At 44.6% G+C, this 23406-nt stretch overlaps 1 long non-coding RNA gene across 1 annotated transcript; it reads right to left on the bottom strand.

Annotated features, from left to right (window-relative positions):
* Positions 1-1830: 1830 nt before the first annotated feature.
* Positions 1831-21868, bottom strand: LOC121001145. The gene is made up of 3 exons (XR_005778990.1): positions 21858-21868; positions 16381-16393; positions 1831-1972 (listed from the first exon to the last, which is right to left on the bottom strand). It is a non-coding gene; the product is annotated as an uncharacterized LOC121001145 (long non-coding RNA).
* Positions 21869-23406: the final 1538 nt, after the last annotated feature.

Genomic DNA, 23406 nt, shown 5'->3' with positions numbered 1-23406 from the left:
AATAGTTTAGGAAAAGTCTAAGGGTCCATTCACACGTCCGTTGTTTCTTTCCTGATCTGTTCCGTTTTTTGCGGAACAGATCTGGACCAGATCTGGACCCATTCATTTTCAATGGGTCCTGAAAAAAAAAATCAGACATTGAGCTGTCCGTTTTTTTTTCAGGACCCATTGAAAATGAATGGGTCCAGATCTGGACAAGATCTGTTCCGCAAAAAACGGAACAGATCAGGAAAGAAACAACGGACGTGTGAATGGACCCTTAGTCTATTGTCCATGTGTGAATATGAATGTCCTTAAAGTATCATTTCTGAAGGGTAGGAACCTCCTTTCTCAGGCTCCATGTGTATCTTCCATCTTCTTCAGCAGCAACCCCCAACAGAGTAAGAAGACGACCCCTTTGTCTGTCTGTCAGTCATTTATAGCATAGATACAGGCGTGTCTAACTAATGTAGTGCTGCCCATAATTATTCATACCCCTGGCAAATTTTGACATAAAGTTACTTTTATTCAACCAGCAAGTAATTTTTTGACGGGAAATGACATAGGTGTCTCCCAAAAGATAATAAGACGATGTACAAGAGGCATTATTGTGGGGAAAAAAACATTTCTCAGCTTTTATTTACATTTGAGCAAAAAGTGTCCAGTCCAAAATTATTCATACCCTTCACAAACTGTCACAGTCTGTGGGAAAGTCAAAAGTTCTATGCCATTCCAAATAGTCCAAGCTGTTCTAAAGCATCCTAATTACCCTGATTAATTGGGAACAGCTGTTTTAATCAACTCAACAGGTGAAAAACAGCAGCTCTCTGCAGTTGGTTTGTGGAGAGTCATGGCTAAGACAAAGGAGCTCAGTGAGGACCTGCGGCTGCGCATTGTGGCTGCTCACAAGTCAGGAAAGGGCGACAAGGCCATTTCTAAATGTTTTTAAGTTCCAGTGGTTACAGTGCAAAGTATTATAAAAAAAAAGAAGATGTTCCGCACTGTGGAAAATCTCAGAGGACGTGGTCCGAAGACAAAAGTGACACCTGTGCTGGCCAGGAGGATAGTTAGAGAGGTGAAAAAGAATCCAAGGATCACCACCAAGGCCATCCTGGTGAATCTGGGCTCTGCTGGTGGCAATGTCTGAAGGCAGACAATCCAACGGACACTGCACACTGCTGGGGTCCACGGATGCAGACCAAGGAGGACGCCACTTCTCCAGATAAGGCACACAAAAGCTCGCTTGGCCTTTGCAAAAGCTCATCTGGACAAAGAAGACGACTTCTGGTCTTCTGTGTTATGGTCAGATGAAACAAAAATTGAATTATTTGGTCACAATGATGTTTCCTTCATTTGGCGTAAAAAAGGAGAAGCCTTTAACCCAAAGAACCAATGGACCAGGGAACCTAATCACAGTAAACGGCACCATGAAAAAAAGAGCAATACATGAGGATTCTCAACGACCACATCAGGCAGTCTGCAGAGAAACTTGGCCTTGGGCACCAGTGGACTTTTCAGCATGACAATGACCCAAAACACACAGCAAAAGTGGTGAAGAAATGGTTAGCAGACAACAACATTAACGTTTTGGAGTGGCCCAGCCAGAGTCCAGACTTGAATCCAATTGAGAATCTGTGGAGGGAGCTAAAGATCAGGGTGATGGCAAGAAGACCCTCCAACATGAAAGATTTGGAGCTCATTGCTAAAGATGAATGGGCAAAAATACCTGTGGAGACATGCAAAAAGCTGGTCTGCAATTATAGGAAGCGTTTGATTGCTGTAATAGCCAATAAAGGCTTTTCTATTGATTATTGAGAAGGGTATGAATAATTTTGGACTGGACACTTTTTGCTCAAATGTAAATAAAAGCTGAGAAATGTTTTTTTTCCACAATAATGCCTCTTGCACATTGTCTTATTATCTTTTGGGAGACACCTATGTCATTTCCCGTCAAAAAAAATACTTGCTGGTTAAATAAGAGTAACTTTAAGGGCTGTTTCACACGAGCGGATGCCGTGCGTGGCATCCGCTCCGTGAAAGAGTGCCAAGACCCGATGCAGACTGCAGAGGCACGGAGCATTAACATGACTGATAATGCTCCGTGCCTTTCTGTGATCTCTTTACTACGAAATCACAGTGACATACCAGATGTATTATTAGAATTTGCGATCTCCATAATATATATTTTTTTAATGCAAAATATTGGCAATATAATTTTCGCGTACGCGCATGCGCAAATACACTATACAGTACCCAAATGCACTATAAAAGAAATATATTGGTATATAACACCCCGCTTTAATCAGTTTTTTTGGGGGACGACTGGTATATCACACCAATAGAAATTATTTGTTCCAATAACGCTTGTCCCTCTTTATACCTGCAGTATCGCAGCAGAACCGCACACAACTGCCGCACAATACAAATGCACTATAATATACCTTCTAACATAGAAAGTATATTATAACATTGTACAAGGAAGGCAATCCATTAGAATATACATAAAGATAAAACGTAACCTTTAATAATGTTACTATGAGGGTCCATTCACACGTCCGTAAGTGTTTTGCGGATCCGCAAAACACGGACACTGGCAATGTGCATTCCGCAATTTGTGGACCGCACATCGCCGGCACTATAATGGAAAATGCCTAATCTTGTCTGCAATTGCGGACAAGAATAGGACATGTTCTATTTTTTTGCGGAAACGGAAGCACAGATGCGGAAGTGCGGATCCGCAAATGCGGATGGGGACAGCACATTCCGACCCCATTGAAAATTAATGGGTCTGCACCCGTTCCGCAAAATTGCGGAACGGATGTGGACCCATTTTGCGGACGTGTGAATGGAAAAGATATCCCTCAAAATGAAAATAAATAAAATTATTAAAGTTAAGCAAAAAGCATAGATGTGGTAGGCAATAACAAGTGCTCGGCGGCACCAAATCAGAAACCATATGTCCTACCAGAATCCGGGGGGTTCCAGTGCACATCCATGAATCCTGGAGGGAAAGCAAAAAACATCTATCCCTGGGCTAGATGATGATGTGGTATTGAAGGACAGGGTCAGCAAAGAACTGTCCCTGATATTGCCCTACAGGGGGGTGCTATTCTGGCCCTGATAGCCTAACCACAGACCACCCACCCTGATAAGAGCGACCCCGTCCGGAACCTTACCCTATATAAAAATGGCCCTAGTAAGCCCCTAGCCCATAGGCCCCTGACTTCCAGGTGATCACTATATAGATCTATGTGTTTTTGACTCATTATAAAAGTATAAGTATATTGCACCCCTCTGTGTATCACACCTATCGATAGCACACCCATACTAGTGCTTAAAAGGACTTTTGTGGCCCTATTAGCTAGTGTTTGGTGTCCCTAACAGTCTGTCCCTGCTCCACACAGCAACCTCTCCCTACACTGGCAAAACACTGAATGTAAAATGGCGGCCAGATCGGGTCTATTTATAAGGTAGGGGGTACGTCCATGTGCTGAAATGTCTCAATTGGCTGTCCTGTACCACCTGATGGATGTGTCATGGGTCAAAGTTCTTCACAATGTAAATGAATATGGCGGGCGCGAATTTCTCCATATGTTCGCATGTTCGGTGAATCGCGAACACGCAAAGTTTGCCGCGAAACGACCGCCGGCTGAACCGCAAGGCCATCTCTACTGAGGAGGGATCATGCGGCCCCCTGGGCATCAGCCCACTGAGAAATGTCCCTGTAAGGTCTATGGCCAGTCCAGCACTGGATAGAGCTATATACTATGAATTTAGAAGTAAGGTTGTTAGGGGACGGGAAGGGAGCAGGGAAGTTACTGAGCATGTTGGTCCACCTCTGAATGCAGAAGAATGGAGAACCAGAATGATAAACAGCAGGGGGCGCTACCAGAAAGGAACATGTACATAAAAAAAGTACAATATTTTTATGGCATGTATATTCCTATAATACATCATTTGAAATGCTCTATTCATTGTATAGTAATACTTTTTGTGGGATAACCCTGTAGTCTGTAAAGAGCTGTGGAATATAGTAGCGCTATATAAGTGCATAAAATAAATAAAAAATCCTGCATAAAAGAAATAAAAAAATCCTGCATCCACAAAAAAAAAAAAAAAATACCAAATACAAAAAGAATGCATTATGGAAATATGATTCACCCACAACAAATATCTGGCTGCTGACCGGATTCCTGTTAGTGTCCCTTTAGGAAGAGGCCGACTATTACAGCACCAGGTCAAGGGCACCTGCTGGGAAGTTGTGTACACAGAAATGCTATCATCATCTGAAAGGTGAGAGTCTATCAGCAGGGGGGGGGGGGTACTTACCTGCCCTTTATGTTAATGGCCACTTACTAAGCTTTTCAGCCATCTTTAGACTTACAAACACGGTTCCTGCATTGCATTTGCGACAAGCAGAATGTAAAATTAGTAGTTATCATTAGAACACAAATGGTCAAGTTTTCTTTGCAACGGCTAATTGGGCAAACTATTGTCATTAGGACACCTTGTTGACCCACTTACCATTCACCCCCACGAGCTCCCATAAAGGAAAGCAAAACACATGGCTCCATCAGGAGACAATACAAATGCATCAGCCGCACGGTGTAGCTCAGCTCTCACGTCTTACCTTATGCAATCATGGCTCCAAGCTGTAGGACGGGTGAAAGGTTTGTTTGGTTACACACGCAAAGCGGTATTCACCTGAAAAATATAAAAGAACACAGCGCTGCCATGTGCAGATGATATACTATAGAAATGTTAAGTCCTCAGAGTTGTACGGGGCTGTAACACCGCACCCATGGACATGCAAGAGGGCCTACTGTACCGCTATATGCTCAGATTTCATATGGGTACACACGCAGGTCGTGGCATAGCTATGGAAGAATATCACTTATTACTGTACAGGGGCGCACAGAGCTAGGCCTTAGAACTAGATGGCGCATGCGATTGCACTGCCATACTACTACTCCACAATCAGGGCTCATGCACATTTTTTATTTATTTGCAGCACATTCACTTCAATGGGTCTGCAGAAAAAAAAGAATTTACTCTGTGTGCATTCCATTTCCGTATGTCCACATGGCCGTTCTTCAAAAAAATAGAACAGGTTTTAATATTGTCCGTTTTATGAACAAGTATTAGGCCTCTTTCACACGGGCGAGTTTTCCGCGCGGGTGCAATGCGTGAGGCGAACGCATTGCACCCGCACTGAATCCTGACCCTTTCATTTCTATGGGGCTGTGCACATGAGCGGTGATTTTCACGCAACACGTGCGTTGCGTGAAAATCGCAGCATGCTCTATATTGTGCGTTTTTCACGCAATGCAGGCCCCATAGAAGTGAATGGGGCTGCGTGAAAATCGCAAGCATCCGCAAGCAAGTGCGGATGCGGTGCGATTTTCACGCACGGTTGCTAGGTGACGATCGGGATGGGGAACCCGATCTTTATTATTTTCCCTTATAACATGGTTATAAGGAATTCTTAATACACAATGCTTAGTAAAATAGGGGAAAAATTTTAATAAAATTAAACTCACCTCATCCACTTGTTCGCGCAGCCCGGTTTCTCTTCTTTCTTCTTCTTTGATGACCTGGGAGGAAAAGGACCTTTGGTGAAGTCACTGCGGTCATCACATGGTCCATCACCATGGTGATGGACCATGTAATGAGCGCAAGTGATGTCACCAAAGGTCCTTTTCCTCCCAGGTCATCAAAGAAGAAGAAAGAAGAGAAACCGGGCTGCGCGAACAAGTGGATGATGCGAGTTTAATATTTTAACTTTTTTTTTTTTTTTAACCCCTCCATCCCTATTTTACTAAGCATTCTGTATTAAGAATGCTATTATTTTCCCTTATAACCATGTTATAAGGGAAAATAATAAAATCTGCAGAACACCAAACCCGAACTTCTGTGAAGAAGTCCGGGTCCGGGTACCAAACATGCCGATCTTTCTCACGCACGTGCAAAACGCATTAAACCGCTTTACACTCGCGCAGAAAAATCACACATTTTCCCGCGACGCACCCGCATCCTATCCTATCCGGCCCTCACACGTGACGCCCGTGTGAAAGAGGCCATAGACTGATCTATTAGGGGCCGGCTGTTCTGTTCCGCAAAATACAGAATGCACACGGCCAGTATCAGTGTTTGGCGGATACGCAAAACTGCAAAGAGTTGAATGCAAAAGCCCTTAATGATAGTGAGTGTGGTCACATTGCTGTTAGGGCTCATTCAAACAACCGTACGGCTGTGGTGCCCGTATTGCGATCCGCAAAATACAACAAAAGATAGGACATGTCGTATCTTTTGCGGAGCGGAGGCACGGATCGGAAGCCCATTGAAACGCTCAGATGTGCTTCAGTGAGCTTTTGGGTCTGTGTCTCTGCACCGCAAAAGATAGGACATGTCCTGTCTTTTGCAGATCGCAGACCCATTCAAGTTAATGGGTCTGCAACACAAAACGGGATTCACACAGGCGGTGCCCGTGTATTGCGGACCACCATTTGCGGTCCACAACACGGGCAGGGTGACTATAAGGTCATGTGAATGAGCCCTTCGATTTCTGCCAACATTCATAAGCTTTAGGTATGAGTAATGTTTGAAGTTTTAAAGGCCACCTGCACACAAGTGTGGGTGAACGCACACAAGACTTCCGTTCGGATTTCTGTGCGTTTCTCCAGCATATCCGCACCAAAATCCACAATGTCTTACAGAGGTTTTTTTCGCAGATTTGATGCTGTTTTGCCACAGATCTCACCCTACCATTGGAAAGGGTGAAATGCACAGTTAAAACCAATAAATGTAATGGACATGCTGCAGATTTTGAAATCCACACCGCAGGTCAATTTCCACACAGAAAAAAAATCTGCAAAGTGTACATGAGATTTGTGTAATCTTATACGGTTTGCTGGAAAAAACGCACATATTCCGCAACGTGTGCAGGTGGCCTAGAGGGGTTTTGCTGTGTCATGGTATTGATGACCTTTAAGGCCCATTCAGACGGCCGTAGTGCTTTGCGGATCTGTAAAACACGGATACCGGCCGTGTGCGTTCTGTAATTTGAGGACCACACATGGCCGCAACCATAATAGAAAATGCTCTATCTTTTCTGCAGAGCCGCGGAACGAAATTTTATGCCCATCCCAATTTTATCTATGCAATTACTGTATAATGTACAGTCGTGGCCAAAAGTTGAGAATGACACAAATATTAGTTTCCACAAAGTTTGCTGCTAAACTGCTTTTAGATCTTTGTTTCAGTTGTTTCTGTGATGTAGTGAAATATAATTACACGCACTTCATACGTTTCAAAGGCTTTTATCGACAATTACATAACATTTAGGCCTCATGCACACGACCGTTGTGTGCATCCGTGGCCGTTGTGCCGTTTTCCGTTTTTTTTTCGCGGACCCATTGACTTTCAATGGGTCCGTGGAAAAATCGGAAAATGCACCGTTTTGCATCCGCATCCATGATCCATGTTTCCTGGCCGTGAAAAAAATATGACCTGTCCTATTTTTTTCACGGCCAACGGTTCACGGACCCATTCAAGTCAATGGGTCCGTGAAAGAACACGGATGCACACAAGATTGGCATCCGTGTCCGTGATCCGTGGCCGTAGGTTAGTTTTTATACAGACGGATCCGAAGATCCGTCTGCATAAAAGCTTTTTCATAGCGGAGTTTTCAGAACCGACAGTATATTCTAACACAGAGGCGTTCCCATGGTGATGGGGACGCTTCAGGTTAGAATATACTAAAAGAACTGTGTACATGACTGTCCCCTGCTGCCTGGCAGGTGCTGCCAGGCAGCAGGGGGCAGCCCCCCCCTTGTAGTTAACACATTGGTGGCCAGTGCGGCCGCCCCCCCTCCCTTTCCTGTAGTTAACTCATTGGTGGCCAGTGGGCCCCCCTCCCTCCCCTGTAGTTAACTCGTTGGTGGCCAGTGGGCCCCCCCCTCCCTCCCCTGTAGTTAAATCGTTGGTGGCCAGTGGGCCTTCTCCCCTCCCTCCCCCTCCTAATTAAAATCTCCCCCCTATCATTGGTGGCAGCGGAGTGTACCGATCAGAGTCCCAGTTTAATCGCTGGGGCTCCGATCGGTAACCATGGCAACCAGGACGCTACTGCAGCTGCGATGTCTGCATCCGGCCGGGAGCTCCTCCTACTGGTAAGTGACATGACCTGTCACTTGCCAGTAGGAGGAGCTCCCGGCCGGACGCAGACATCGCAGCTCGCAGGTAAGTATAACGGTTCTACAAATTGCTAAGTAACCATGGCAACCGGGACTGCAGTAGCGTCCTGGTTGCCATGGTTACCGATCGGAGCCCCAGCGATTAAACTGGGACTCTGATCGGTACACTCCGCTGCTACCAATGATAGGGGGGATATTTTAATTAGGAGGGGGAGGGAGGGGAGAAGGCCCACTGGCCACCAACGAGTTAACTACAGGGGAGGGAGGGGGGGGCCACTGGCCACCAACGAGTTAACTACAGGGGAGGGAGGGGGGGGCCACTGGCCACCAATGAGTTAACTACAGGGGAGGGAGGGGGGGCCGGCCGCACTGGCCACCAATGAGTTAACTACAGGGGAGGGAGGGGGGGGGCCGGCCACACTGGCCACCAATATGTTAACTACAGGGGGGGGGCTGCCCCCTGCTGCCTGGCAGCACCTGCCAGGCAGCAGGGGGCAGTCATGTACACAGTTCTTTTAGTATATTCTAACCTGATGCGTCCCCATCACCATGGGAACGCCTCTGTGTTAGAATATACTGTCGGATTTGAGTTTCACGATGTAACTCAAATCCGACGGTATATTCTAACATAGAGGCGTTTCTATGGTGATGGGGACGCTTCAAGTTAAAATATACCATCGGATTGGAGAAAACTCCGATCCGATGGTATATTAACTCCTGACTTTACATTGAAAGTCAATGGGGGACGGATCCGTTTGAAATTGCACCATATTGTGTCAACGTCAAACGGATCCGTCCCCATTGACTTGCATTGTAATATAGGACGGATCCGTTTGGCTCCGCACGGCCAGGCGGACACCAAAACGACTTTTTTTTCATGTCCGTGGATCCTCCAAAAATCAAGGAAGACCCACGGACGAAAAAACGGTCACGGATCACGGAAAAACGGAACCCCGTTTTGCGGACCGCAAAAAAATACGGTCGTGTGCATGAGGCCTTATGCAAAGAGTCAGTATTTGCAGTGTTGGCCCTTCTTTTTCAGGACCTCTGCAATTCGACTGGGCATGCTCTCAATCAACTCCTGGGCCAATTCCTGACTGATAGCAACCCATTCTTTCATAATCACTTCTTGGAGTTTGTCAGAATTAGTGGGTTTTTGTTTGTCCACCCGCCTCTTGAGGATTGACCACAAGTTCTCAATGGGATTAGGATCTGGGGAGTTTCCAGGCCATGGACCCAAAATGTCAACGTTTTGGTCCCCGAGCCACTTAGTTATCACTTTTGCCTTATGGCACAGTGCTCCATCCTGCTGGAAAATGCATTGTTCTTCACCAAACTGTTGTTGGAAGAAGTTGCTGTTGGAGGGTGTTTTGGTACCATTCTTTATTCATGGCTGTGTTTTTGGGCAAAATTGTGAGTGAGCCCACGCCCTTGGATGAGAAGCAACCCCACACATGAATGGTCTCAGGATGCTTTACTGTTGGCATGACACAGGACTGATGGTAGCGCTCACCTTTTCTTCTCCGGACAAGCCTTTTTACAGATGCCCCAAACAATCGGAAAGAGGCTTCATCGGAGAATATGACTTTGCCCCAGTCCTCAGCAGTCCATTCACCATACTTTTTGCAGAAGATCAAACTGTCCCTGATGTTTTTTTTGGAGAGAAGTGGCTTCTTTGCTGCGCTTCTTGACACCAGGCCATCTTCCAAAAGTCTTCGCCTCACTGTGCGTGCAGATGCGCTCACACCTGCCTGCTGGCATTCCTGAGCAAGCTCTGCACTGGTGGCACTCCGATCCTGCAGCTGAATCCTCTTTAGGAGACGATCCTGGTGCTTGCTGGACTTTCTTGGAAGCCCTGAAGCCTTCTTAACAAGAATTGAACCTCTTTCCTTGAAGTTCTTGATGATCCTATAAATTGTTGATTGAGGTGCAATCTTAGTAGCCACAATATCCTTGCCTGTGAAGCCATTTTTATGCAACGCAATGATGGCTGCACGCGTTTCTTTGCAGGTCACCATGGTTAACAATGGAAGAACAATGATTTCAAGCATCGCCCTCCTTTTAACATGTCAAGTCTGCCATTTTAACCCAATCAGCCTGACATAATGATCTCCAGCCTTGTGCTCGTCAACATTCTCACCTGAGTTAACAAGACGATTACTGAAATGATCTCAGCAGGTCCTTTAATGACAGCAATGAAATGCAGTGGAAAGTTTTTTTTGGGGATTAAGTTAATTTTCATGGCAAAGAAGGACTATGCAATTCATCTGATTACTCTTCATAACATTCTGGAGTATATGCAAATTGCTATTATAAAAACTTAAGCAGCAACTTTTCCAATTTCCAATATTTTTGTCATTCTCAAAACTTTTGGCCACGACTGTATATGCCATACGGAAAAACAGAATGGCGGAAACACTACTGAAACAAAAAACGGCTCCGTTAAAAACGGCCTGCAAAACACTGAAAAAGCCATATGGTCGTATGCATGAGCCCTAAATGTGATTTTTTTTTTTTTTTTGTCTTATCTGAGGTTTGTATGGGAGTCTGAGCTGGGGCCTCATTAACATTGAGATTCTGAGCTGAGGTCTGAGTAAGGGCTTGTTCACATGAACATGCCGTATTTAGCGGTCCTCAAATTGCAGATCCACAAAACATGGATGCCGTCCGTGTGCCTTCCGCAGTTTGCGGAATGGACTGGACGGCCCTTTATAGAAATGCTTTGTCCGCAAAACGGAAATTTTTGCGGGGCTACGGAACGGAGCAAAGGATGCAGACAGCACACTGAGTGCTGTCCGCATCTTTTGTGGCTCCATTGAAGTGAATGCGGCTCGGATGTGGAACTAAACGACGGTCGTATGAATGAGCCCTAACATTGATGGAGAGGTCTAATGACTTTTTTTTTTTCTTATTTTCCTCCTTTAATATCTTGTGTCGTATTGACAAGTGCCTCTTATAGGTCGAAAAATACGGTACACTGCACCGCTGCTACAGTCGACACAGCATGCAGGCAAGCACTGAAGAAGACGAACAAGCGCTTCATCCTCTTCAAACAGCTGATCGGCGGGAGTGCCAGGAGTCGGACCCCCACTGATCTGATATTGATGACCTAATTGGCTAATCTCTCAAATTTAACATCAGTATGAGGGTTTAGTAAGACCGCAGAGTGCACCTGTCTTTGTAAAAGTTCTTGTTATTTTGTTTTATTGTTTATCACATCCACACATTTGCTATCCTGTGTAGGATGTCTATTGTGGTACTTGTGGTCTGCTTCGGGCATCCTCCATTGTGTGCATTTTTTGTTGGGGATTGCCATTAGCAGCGGACCACAAGTGCAGGATCTGCCCCACTGCATATGGGGTTGAGCACTTCCTGCTCTTTAATACCACGCCAATCTGTAGTTGATATTGATGACCTATTCTGAGGACAAGTGAAATGAGCCGGACCGTGGGTGCAGTTACACAGACACCAAATTATGCAGTGGGTCAGGATATGGGTTCAATAGTCTATAGTTTTGTTTGTGACGCCAATTGCAGAGTGCACAGGGTACTAACACAGGGCCCTTTAAGGTGTTGTAACTCACGTACCAGGTTAGGAATGCCAGAGTGGTGTAATGTCCTCTGTATTGTAGTGGTAATGGTGTCAACGGTGTCTCCTACCTGGGTACGGTTGGACTCCTGGATCCTGGCTCACTTGCAATAAAATGAGTGCTGTGCTAGTAGGAGTAATTGAGGAATTTGCAGCAGTAACTGAGATCCAGACCTTAGGTAAAGTTCAAACTTGTCTTTACTAGTTGTAGCTTTCATCCAAGCAAGGTACAGCAATAGTCTTTGGTCCCAGCAGGTATTGGCAATGTGTGGCAGAAATTTGGCTTCTGCGCTGACTATCTTCTGCTGTCTTGGGGACTGACTTGCTGAGGAGGAATATGGCTTCTCCTGGTCTCTGGACTTTGACTCACAGTTATTGTCTCAGGGTATGCTTCTTCCTGTAACTGGAGGTGGCTGCTTGCTTTCTTCCAGCTGAGGCTGCAAGGCTCAGGCTGGGGATGATGATCAATTGTCTCAGCCGAAACAAGATCCTGGATTTGGATCCCTATATCTGGGAGCTCCTACTCGCACAGACTTCCCCTAGCTGGGGTGGCTGGCACACTAACTAACTTCCTTCCCCACCCATGAGGCAGGATATGGAATAATCCACTCTTCTCACAGATGGGGGAGATGAACTGGAATATACTATTCCAGCTCAGAAACACTAAACTGGCTTAAGTCTCTGTTAACACATTGCTGCCACCTGCTGGTGAACACGAAAATTACAGCAATACACATTTACATAGCTTAGAATGCACATTTGTAAGGATATTATGTGAAATTACATCAGATGACAATGTAGATGCTCTTAACAGGTTGTAGCAGGGTAAAAGTTTCGTAACACAACTCTGGGGTGTTACACAGGCAATCAATATCCTGACACTTTACAACCTGTTTAATGTTGCAGGACCACAAGTCACTGTATAACCCTAGCCCAACTCCTTGGGCCTTCATGCACACAGCTTCACTGGTGCAGGATGTCAAGGCCTGCAAGTTTACAGGTAAACCAGCAACAATTTAAAGGGGTATTCCCATTTAAATCTCTCCTGGCTCCCCCCATACACATACATGCTGGGCTCAAAAGGTTGTGTATTCATTTTCAAAGGGGAGAGAGGAGAAAGCCTCATCTCCGGGGGGGGGGGGGGGACAAAGGGATTAGGTGAAAATAAAATAAAAAATAAAGTCTGTCGGGAGCTCGCCATACACAATAGATTGTTGTCCAGTCCGGCTGAAAACTGGGTTCAGCTGACAATACACTAAAAGGTGTATGAGGGTTTTTATACATTGATAGCAAGTGGACCCATTCACTTCAATGGGGCCGCAAAAGATGCGGACAGCACTCAAGTGTGCTGTCCGCATCCGTTGCTCTGTTCCGTGGCTCCGCAAAATAACATGTCCTATTCTTGCGGACAAGAATAGGCAATTATATTAAAGGCTGTCCGTGCCGTTCCGCAAATTGCGGAACGCGCACGGACGCCATCTGCGATTTGCGGACCGCAAAACACACAACGGTCGTGTGCATTCAGCCAAAGGGTGAGGAATTTGTCAGCAATGGTTCTGCTTTCTTTAGGCTAGCATTTTTGATAACCAAGATACTTTTAGGTTTTATTATCTGTCTTGCCACTTTAGCATATGGCTAGTGGCTAGTACTGTTGGAGTACAGCTGGCCAGGATCCCACGGGTATCAGTGTAGTGGTGATCCCATAGAAATCCAATGGCTCACAGTGCGAGTCGCATAAGTGCAGCAACTGTGACCCCTGAATTGCAAGAAATCCAACTCTGCCGGGTTCTTATTTCTTCCTATTACTACAAAAATCTACTGATAGGAAGTCAATCAGCTTATCAAATTATCCTATATCTAGATAGAAAACTTAAGGGCCCTTTACACGGGCCGAGAATTACACAGATTATTGCTAACAAGCATTCATAGTAACGCTCCTTAGCGATGAGCAGGTGCCACCGAACCATCCTGGCTATTTGCTGTAATAGCATCCCGTGTAAAGGGACTTTTAGGGTTCATTTACACGTCCGCAAAATGGGTTCGCATCCGTTCTGCAGAACGGTTGTGGACCCATTCATTTTCAACGGGCCGCAAAAGATGCGGACAGCACAAAAAAAATAAAATAATATAGAACATGTCCTATTCTTGTCCGCAGCCATGGACAAGTAAAGGCATTTGTATTATGGTGATGGCAAAATGCGGAACGCACATGGCCGGTGTCTGTGTTTTGTGAATCCGCAAAATAGTTGCATGTGTGAATGGACCCTTAGACTGCGGACAGGGACTGAGTGTGTGCTAACTCTGTACAGCACTGTGGAATACATTGGCACTATACACTCACCTAAAGAATTATTAGGAACACCTGTTCTATTTCTCATTAATGCAATTATCTAGTCAACCAATCACATGGCAGTTGCTTCAATGCATTTAGGGGGGTGGTCCTGGTCAATCTCCTGAACTCCAAACTGAATGTCAGAATGGGAAAGAAAGGTGATTTAAGCAATTTTGAGCGTGGCATGGTTGTTGGTGCTAATAATTCTTTAGGTGAGTGTATAGGAGACATGAATACATACTGGGGCCCCTTTGAAGAGGGGACCTTCTTTCCTCCTCCCGTGGCTGCAGTGAAGAGTTGTATGTAGCACGACCAGTCATTCAGTCCATGTCTATGGGCTGCTCGGATGTTTTCATATCTCCATGCTCGGCCACCACTCCACATGATTCCTCACTACAGCCGTCCAAAAAGTAATGTTGAGGTCCCCTATTCTAGTAACGATTAGGGGGATCAGCAACTGGCCCCTCCACAAATCCAACATTTACCAGTCTACATGATAGGTGATAATACATGTGACTAGTTGGAAAACTACTTTTAAAGGGGTTGTCCAGGATTTTCATATTGATGGCCTATCTTCACAACAGGTAGTCTTTGATTAAAGGACAAAAGTTGTATGCCGGTCTTTGACATCCCTCACACCGCAGGAGGATGCACTTCATTTATGAAAAGGCGCCTTTTACTTTTTTAATGCAGTTTCAGCTTTTTTAAATTCTTTATATTTTAAACAGCTGTTTTTTAAACTTTTTTTTTCTCCAACTCCTATAGAGATGGGAGCGTATGAGAGAAATGCACCATACCTAGCGCATGCTGTGTTTAGTCAACCTCCCCAAATAAAATGTGTTGTCAGTAGAATTCAGTATAGACATTAACATCTGGCCACATAAAAAAAAAAAAAAAGAAAAAAAAAAAAAAAGGGACCGGCCTAAAGGGTACCTCCAATGAGGTTGTCGACGGTCTCCTATTTCCTAGGAAACTGTACAAAGCTGAAATCCTATGCAGGAGAGGCTTATGCAGCATTGTGCAGCTGTACTAGCAACTGACTGCTTGCTCCTGGACCATCACTTTTGGTGGTTGTGGCCAGGATCGCAGGGCGTCACTGTAGAGGTGTTTCCTTAGAAATGAATGGGGTTGCAGCACGAGTTGCTTGTGTGCCACAACTGCGACCCCTGAATTGCGAAAAGTCTAGCAGTGGTTTTTTTTGAGATTCAGGGGGTGCACACATGCGACCCCCATTAATTTCTAAGGGAACACTGCTACACTACAATGCCCCTGCAATCCCAATCCTGGAGGCGACAGCTGCCACTGTGTATCCGCATGCAAACCGGAGGTACCCTATACTATAGGTTTCCTCCTGACGGGAGTATTTCAGTAGTGCAAATAAAGAGGACTAAGCCAATCAGTCATACAATATTTTATTTTACATAAGGTTTACATAAAAATAACACTCATCAAGTTGAACACAGACAAACGCACTGTACATTTTTTGTGTTAGTTTATATTATGCTACACACTTTATTTGGCAAAGTGCTGTATTTTTATTTAACTTTTTTTTTTTTATATACTCACAGAACCATACAATCACTCCACCCCAAAAAATAAAAAATAAAAACACAACCAAACCGTTCAAGAGGATGTGGCTCAAAAACAAAGCTGCCGTCTATGCATAGTTGCATGTATACAAAACACACTTACACACATTCTTGGAAATGTCCCTTTTGTATCTTCAAGTTATTGCAGGTAATGAGATTATAAAAATCCAAAAATATCTTACTAATAACAAACAGTCAGGTTAGTGAAACCAACATATGGAAATGCAAAAACAGCACATAACCATCTGTAACAACAAATATCCTCCGGTAAGTAGAACTGGCCACACCCAAGATCCCACCACCATCCACCAAGAGCTGACCACATGCAGGTGCCCACAGGGCCTACTCTTGGTTAAAGTGATCAGATCACATAGATGTTCCCCGTCAGGCCCTGTTCACACTAGTGTCATGGCATTTTATTTTTAATGGGGGCAATGGCAACTAGGTCAGATACCTATTCGGACAGCTACTGATGAATCCTGATGGACCTCCATGGCTAATAAATGAGGTTCAGCAGGTTTCTTGAACAGCAACAATATCTCTAAAGACTGTGCTGTTCTTGGCATCAAAAGTACCAGAAACCCCAACAAAAAGGGAAACACAAGTGTGAACAGAGCCTTAGTGCAGCAGGAAGAGAACGGCACACAGGCTGCTTTCATAGGGCAGTGTGTGGTCCATGAAACATGGTCCATGTGACTACCAAATTTCCCAGGCTGACCATGGCTGGTCTGACCCAAGCTTACTATATCAAATGGTTCTGTGAGCGCCAGCTGGACCCTTGGGTCCTGTACTCACAGCATCATTTTGAGTATGGGACAGTCGACCCACAGTCAGGCGGGAACGGTCAGGGCGCCTGCACACGTATTACAGTACCAGCAAGGTGTACGAGATAACAAACCTCATGTACACTTTGCAGATTTTTTTTTCTGTGCTGAAATTTACCTGCAGCATGCCAATTATGTGGATTTCACTTTTTTCAATGGAAGGATGAGATCTGCAGCAAAATCTCATCAAATCCACACCAAAAACCACTGTTAGAAATTGCGGATTTTGATGCGGATATGCTGCAGAAACGCACACAAGTCTGCACAGAAATGCATGTAGATATTATGTGCATTAGGGCGCCTTCACATGTTGCTGATTTCATTGCAGAAATTTCCACGACTGAAAATCAGTTCCATTCATTTGAATGAAGCGGCAAACATGGATTTCTGCAACAAAACCCGCAGAGTGTGACTGCACCCTTAGGGCTCATGCATACGCCGTTGCCCCGCCGTGGCTGTATTGCGACCCGCATACGGCCGGTCCTCAATACACGGGGAACTGGCCGTGTGCAGCCCGCATCACGTGTGCGGACCCGTTCCCTTGAATGGGTCTGCAAACCAGGAGATGCGGTGCGGAAGCACTACAGAGTGCTTCCGTGGTGTTTCTGGCCGTGCCTCCGCACCGCAAAATAGTAGTGCATGCACTACTTTTTGCGGTGCAGACTGTGGACCCAATTCAAGTGAATGGGTCTGTGATCCGCATGCGGCTGCCCCTGCATTGCGGACTGCAATTTGGGGTCCGCAGCACAGGCACGGAGCCCTTATTCACACATGGCTGTGTGAAAGCAGCCTTAGACAGTAGTTTATTTCCAATAAAACCATTTACAGGCCTGAAAATCCAAATTGGGTCAGGATAATGCTACATTCACATGAAAATAACTGTATGATGGCAGTTTAAGGCTACATTCACACCACCGTATGCATTTTGCAGTCCGCAAAAAATACGGATGACCTCAGTGTTAGATCTGTTTTTTTGCAGATCTATTGTGACAACTGTAAGAAACACGTGAAATTGACAGTTCAACCATTTTTAAATGTGTGAATGTAGCCTAAGGCCTGATGCACATGACCTATCCGTTTTGTGGTTCACACAGATGACATCCGTGTTGCGTCTTTATTTATTTTTTTGCAGACCCATTGACTTCAATGGGTCTGTGGTCCACATTTTGCAGCCAATAGGACATGTTCTATCTTGTTGCAGAACAGACACAAGGATGACATCAGTGTCTGTTCAGTTTTTTTATTTTATTTTTTAGGACTCCTAGAAATGAATGGGTCCGTCGTGTGTCCCTTTCAAATCGCTAAACTCCTGGTTCTTTGTGAGTTTCTTATATACTCTCTTAACAAGATAGTAAGAAATCTAAGACATAGTACATTAATAAAAAAAGTAGCAGACCGAATAAAAACGCCTTAAAATGGAGAATATGAAATATTAATATATCTTACCTTCCATACTATTCTGAATTATCAAAATGCTACCAAAAAAAAAGAAGTACAAAAGGTGTAAATAAAGAATAAATAATTGTAACAAGAAAAGCCAGCGACGCGTTCATTTTCTGCTATTCCGTACAAGTTCAGATAACATGTTACTTGTTGCATACCTAACCAGAGACCTGAGCAATTACATACGTTTAGTAACCCCTGAATGGATTTTCGTATGGGCCGCATTTACGGGCGCAATTGTCAGACACCAGCGGTTCCATGAAACCAACACAAGGGTTAAAGCTGGCCATATACTTGAGATCAAGGTTATCTGAACCTGACGATTTTGGCAAGATGGAGCAACCACCTCTTGTGTATAGGACCCTCCTGTCCCCTATGGCAAAGGCCACACAAAAAATAAAAAGAAGGATCAGGCCTGTTTGATATCAACAAGCCTGATCCTTTCTTCTGCTAGAGGGCACGGACACTAGCTTATTCCCCTCTCACCTATAAAATAAACTAGCACGCTGGTGTTACATGTTGCGAACACAAATAATACCCTAACAAGGTCATGTGAAGCTGGACCTACAGCGCCTTGTTTAAAGCGAAGGCAAGTTATCACAGAAAGTATGGCGCAGCAGTAAGCCTTCATTCACCTCTCCGGCAGCACATCCAGCAGGCTGTTCTGACGGAGAGCAGCCTGCTGGATTTCGCCAGATCTGGCATTGCCAGATTCTATAGTTCACCGCCGGATCGCCATTGACTATAATGGGGTCCGGCTGCTTTCCGGCATGAATGCCTGCTGGCAAAAAAACATTGCATGCAACGGTTCTTGGTCCGGCCGCAGCATTTGTGCCGGATCAGCTTGCCGCAGATGTGATCGCGGCCTAAGTGGGTAGACTATTAAATTGCTACCCCAATAACGCTTCTAAGAGGAGCAGTCAATGCTTTGTGCGAATGCTATGCTTTCTGAATTAGGACTGCCCCGTATGCGATCCCATAAAATACCCATAATAAAAAACACTTCAACATGCAAAACTAACAATGTTAGACAAAGCACTTATAAATCTCTACATAAAAACACAGAACGTAAAACAAATCAAAGCTCAAAGTTACGGACTGCTAAATTTATTGCAAAAAATAAAAACACATATTAGTTACCATGAAAATTCAGTTCTCTCTGCCGCTTGCTGTCGGGCTGGGGAATGTCCTGCACGAATTATTCACTGTGGACGCAGCAGGTTACGTCACCGAGGCCTCGCGTCTACACAGGAACTGTATAGTGTAATAGAACTTTTTAAAATTCCTCTATTTTTCACAGGTTTCTGCAAACCCTTTAAAGGGCATCTGTCAGCAGATTTGTCCCTATGACACTGTCTGACCTGTTACATGTGCACTTGGCAGCTGAAGGCATCTGTGTTGGTCCCATGTTCATATGTCTCCGCACTGCTGAGAAAAATAATGTTTTTTATATATGCAAATGAGCCTCTAGGAGCAACAGGGGCGTTGCCGTTACACCTAGAGGCTCTGCTCTCTCTGCAACTGCTCCTCCCTCTGCACTTTGACAGGACCAGACTGTGTAAACGTGATCACACCTGGTCCTGTCAAAGTGCAGAGGATGCGGCAGTTGCAGAGAGAGGAGAGCCTCTAGGTGTAACGGCAACGCCCCTGTTGCTCCTAGAGGCTCATTTGCATATAATAAAACATCATATTTCTCAGCAATGCGGGCACATATGAACAAGGGACCAACACAGACGCCTTCAGCTGCCAAGTGCACATGTAACAGGTCAGACAGTGTCATAGGTACAAATCTGCTGACAGATGCCCTTTAAAGGGGGAGTCTCAGAACAGACCCTGATGGCATATTGTTAAGATATGCCAGCAATGTCCAACTGGCAGGGGTCCTACTGCTGTAGCCCCCACTGATTGCTTAAAGGAAATAACAGTGACACTATGAAAATTTCCATTTTGTCAATGACTTTAATGGGCCGACTGTGGCCACTGAAGAAAGCCAAGCAGAGCAGTTTTTATACCACAACTTGCAGGAGAATGGCACTAACTGTACCTTGGCGGTATATCCTAGAGACACGTCACCAGTGTCTATGCTGAAACTACTTGAAGGCCACCTGCACACCCTGCGGAATAAGTGTGGCTTTTCGGTGTGGATTCCTGTGCAGAAAAAAAAACGCAGCGTAGTACAGTTCCAGCCAAGTGTATGACACAAACCTCAGGTTACACTTTGCGGATTATTTCTGTGTGGCAGTTGACCTGCCGTGCAGATTTCCAAATCTGCAGCATGTCAATTAGGTTTGCTATTTTAGCTACGGATTTCGCCCTGATCAATGGAAGAGTGAGATCTGCGGCAAAACTGCACCTGTTAGACTTTGCACATATTGGCGCAGATTTTATGTGCGTTCGCCCACACTGGACGAGTCCTGAGGCTTCCTGACAGTAATCAGCCTCTCCATCCTGAAACCTCAGCTTACAAGGAATATATTGTATTATAAAATAATGCAACGGCTCAAAATCTGCAGCAAAAACAATTTACCGCGTAACGCATTTACAGGCCACAATTTTTTCTAAAGGGTGTAGCCACAACTAGCAAGGAAGGGGTTAATATAGAAAGCACAATGGACGCCTGCACGGTAATAGCATGTATAGAGGGTCTGTGCGGCTCGGACAGCTGTCAGGTCTTCCCGCCCAGCCACCTAGGATGTTCAGCTCATTAGCAATGCAGGATTCATTACAATGTCACTGACAGATGGCAGGTGTCATACACAAGTCTGATGTCCCATGATGGAGGCGACCGCGGAGAACCAAAATTAAAGATATGGAGGAGGAGGTGGAGGATGGGGAGCTGGAGAAATTTTTTCCAAAATCAGACATATTTGACACAAATTGTGGGAGAACACACGGAGCAAAAAGCAAAAAAAAGGTTGAAGTTTAGCACATTTAAAAATTTTTAAAAAAAGGGGCATTTGCCAAAATTTATTATGCGTATTAGACCCTTCTTTATAGAAAAATGAGGCATAGTAAACTGGAGATGTAAAATGTGCCTTGTTTTACCGTGTTAGCACTAAATATTGGTATTCAGTAGATCAGCTGTGAGCGTGACACAAGGACACATCTAGCGAGTTCTTTGGGAGCCATTCTGATAAATTTGCAGAGTCCGAGTTCACAAGCGATTCTCACATTCCCACAGCCACCCTTTAAAGGGGTCTTCCGGCTGTGAGAAGTTTTAGAACTATTAGATTGGTGGGGGCCCTACCACTGGAACAATAATGGGAATAACTTTCCACAACTGGAATATCCCTTTAATAGGCAATAAAATAAATGTAAAAATTGTATCAGCAAACGGCACACAAATTTCTGGCTGCAGAAGTCAGTAAATGGGGTCTGATTTTAGCACCCATGTCTCATTTGAAAGCCTCATTTTCGGTGCAGATGTTTTTTGTTCCTCCCCTCGCTGCCATCTGCTTGGAAATGTATGCCGGGCAGTCTGCTCTATAGAATCGCTCTCCATTCAGAGAGGAGCCGGCTGAACTGTCTCGACACCCTACTGTGACTCAATTACTGACGATCGCTACAGATTCTCATTAAGATCAGCAAGACGATGCACTTCTAGATCGCATCAGCAACCTGCGCTGGAAAATAGATCATTTTATGGTAACTATTAGAGATGAGCGAATTTCCGCTTATGAAATTCGTTCAAGCTTCGTTGGTGGTAAAAGCAGAATTGCGTTATGGATTCTGTTACCGTGGACCATAACGCACTTCTATGACGGAATGCTTTAGAGGCATTCCGTCATAATAAAAGTCTATGGGCTACAAAACGGATCCGTCCCGTTTCCATTATGCAGGGGAGTCCTCTCCCGGATGGACGGATCGGACGAACCTATCAGTTATGAAGGCCACAGACTTCTATTATGACGGAATGAATAACTGAATGCCTCTAAAGGCATTCCATTATGCATTCCGTTATAGAATTGCGTTATGGTCCGTGGTAACGGAATCCATAACACAATTCACATTTTACCACCAAACGAAGTGTGAACCAACTTCAAAATATGAAATTCGCTCATCTCTAGTAACCATCTATCCTCGCCCCTATTGATACGCCTGCATTCATAGGCAAAGAAAATAAATTATTGTCTTAAATCAAGTGTATGTTAAGTCTGTTCTTTACATTTTTGGTGTTTTCTCCCCTAATCCAATAGTGGTTGTGAAAACATATATAATATAATATTTTGTAATCTATACGCCGACATAGACTAAGGCCTATTTCAGACTTGCGTTGTTATTTTCTGGTATTTAGATCCGGCAGAGGATCTCAATACCGGAAAATAAACGTTTCCATTTAGTCCCCATGCATTCTGAATGGAAAGATCTGTTCAGGATGCATCAGAATGTCTTCTGTTCCACCAGCATTCAAGCTGCCGTTTTGTGTCCGGTCATAAACAGAAAAAACTGAGCTGTCACTGAAAACAATGCAAGTCAATGATGACAGATCAGTTTTTTTAAAGAGCCTAAAAAGCCGGATCTGTCCCCCATTGACTTTCAATGTATTTACTGACAGATCCGCTTTTTTCTGTTTTGATTTCACACAACCGCATCCTAACGGAACGGATGCATCCTGATGTGCAAAATCAAAATGGATCCATTTAATTCCGGTATTTAGATCCTCTGCCAGATCTCGATACCGGAATTAACGACGTAAGTGTCAAAGTAGCTTAATCCTTTACAGAAAGCTAACACTTCATGTCATTTTTCAGGTTGCGCAGTGGACACTGAAAGGCAGCAGTCATCTCCTCACCGGAGGGCCGGATTACAGTGACAGGCAATGCTTGTATTGTAAGGGTCCATATGGGATGTAGAAAGGTCTGCTGCAAATCCATGTTTAAAATAAAACGCAACAAATCGTACATGTGGTTCCTGCCACAAAGATGGCTGTGGATTTCACAGTCTCAATTGAAAAGGACGAAATCCACAGGGGAGATCAGTAGAATAAAATTGACATGCTGCAGATTTCAAGTCCTCACCGCAGGTCAATTTACACAGTGGATTTTGTACTCCACGTGTGGATGAGATTTCGTAAACGCTCATCCACTTTGTTGGTGGTGTATAACGCTGTAGATCTGCCATGATGGCACATATCCGCCACGTGTGAACCCACCCTACAGCTAGAGGCAGTGAACACAGTAGGTAATAGGGACAGCACAGCTCCTCCGACCGGGCACTCTCCCATACAAGTCAGACGGTAGTTTTATGATTTGGTATGCTTATATTTAGGTGCCTACTGTGATATAGATATATCATATTATAAAAAGTGAATATACTTTTAAGATATAGTTCAAGTTAGATAAAACCAAAGATGATGCACCTTAAAGCGGTTCTCTGTGATTTACATATTGATGACCTATGAGATCGGAGGGGTACAACTCCCGGGACCCCCATCGATCAGCTGTTTAAGGAAGCAGCAG

Source organism: Bufo bufo, chromosome 5, assembly GCF_905171765.1.
Source record: "Bufo bufo chromosome 5, aBufBuf1.1, whole genome shotgun sequence".
NCBI classification, from domain to species: domain Eukaryota; kingdom Metazoa; phylum Chordata; class Amphibia; order Anura; family Bufonidae; genus Bufo; species Bufo bufo.
The sequence above is the reverse complement of the archived record's forward strand: the minus strand, read 5'-3'. Positions and strand labels throughout refer to the sequence as shown.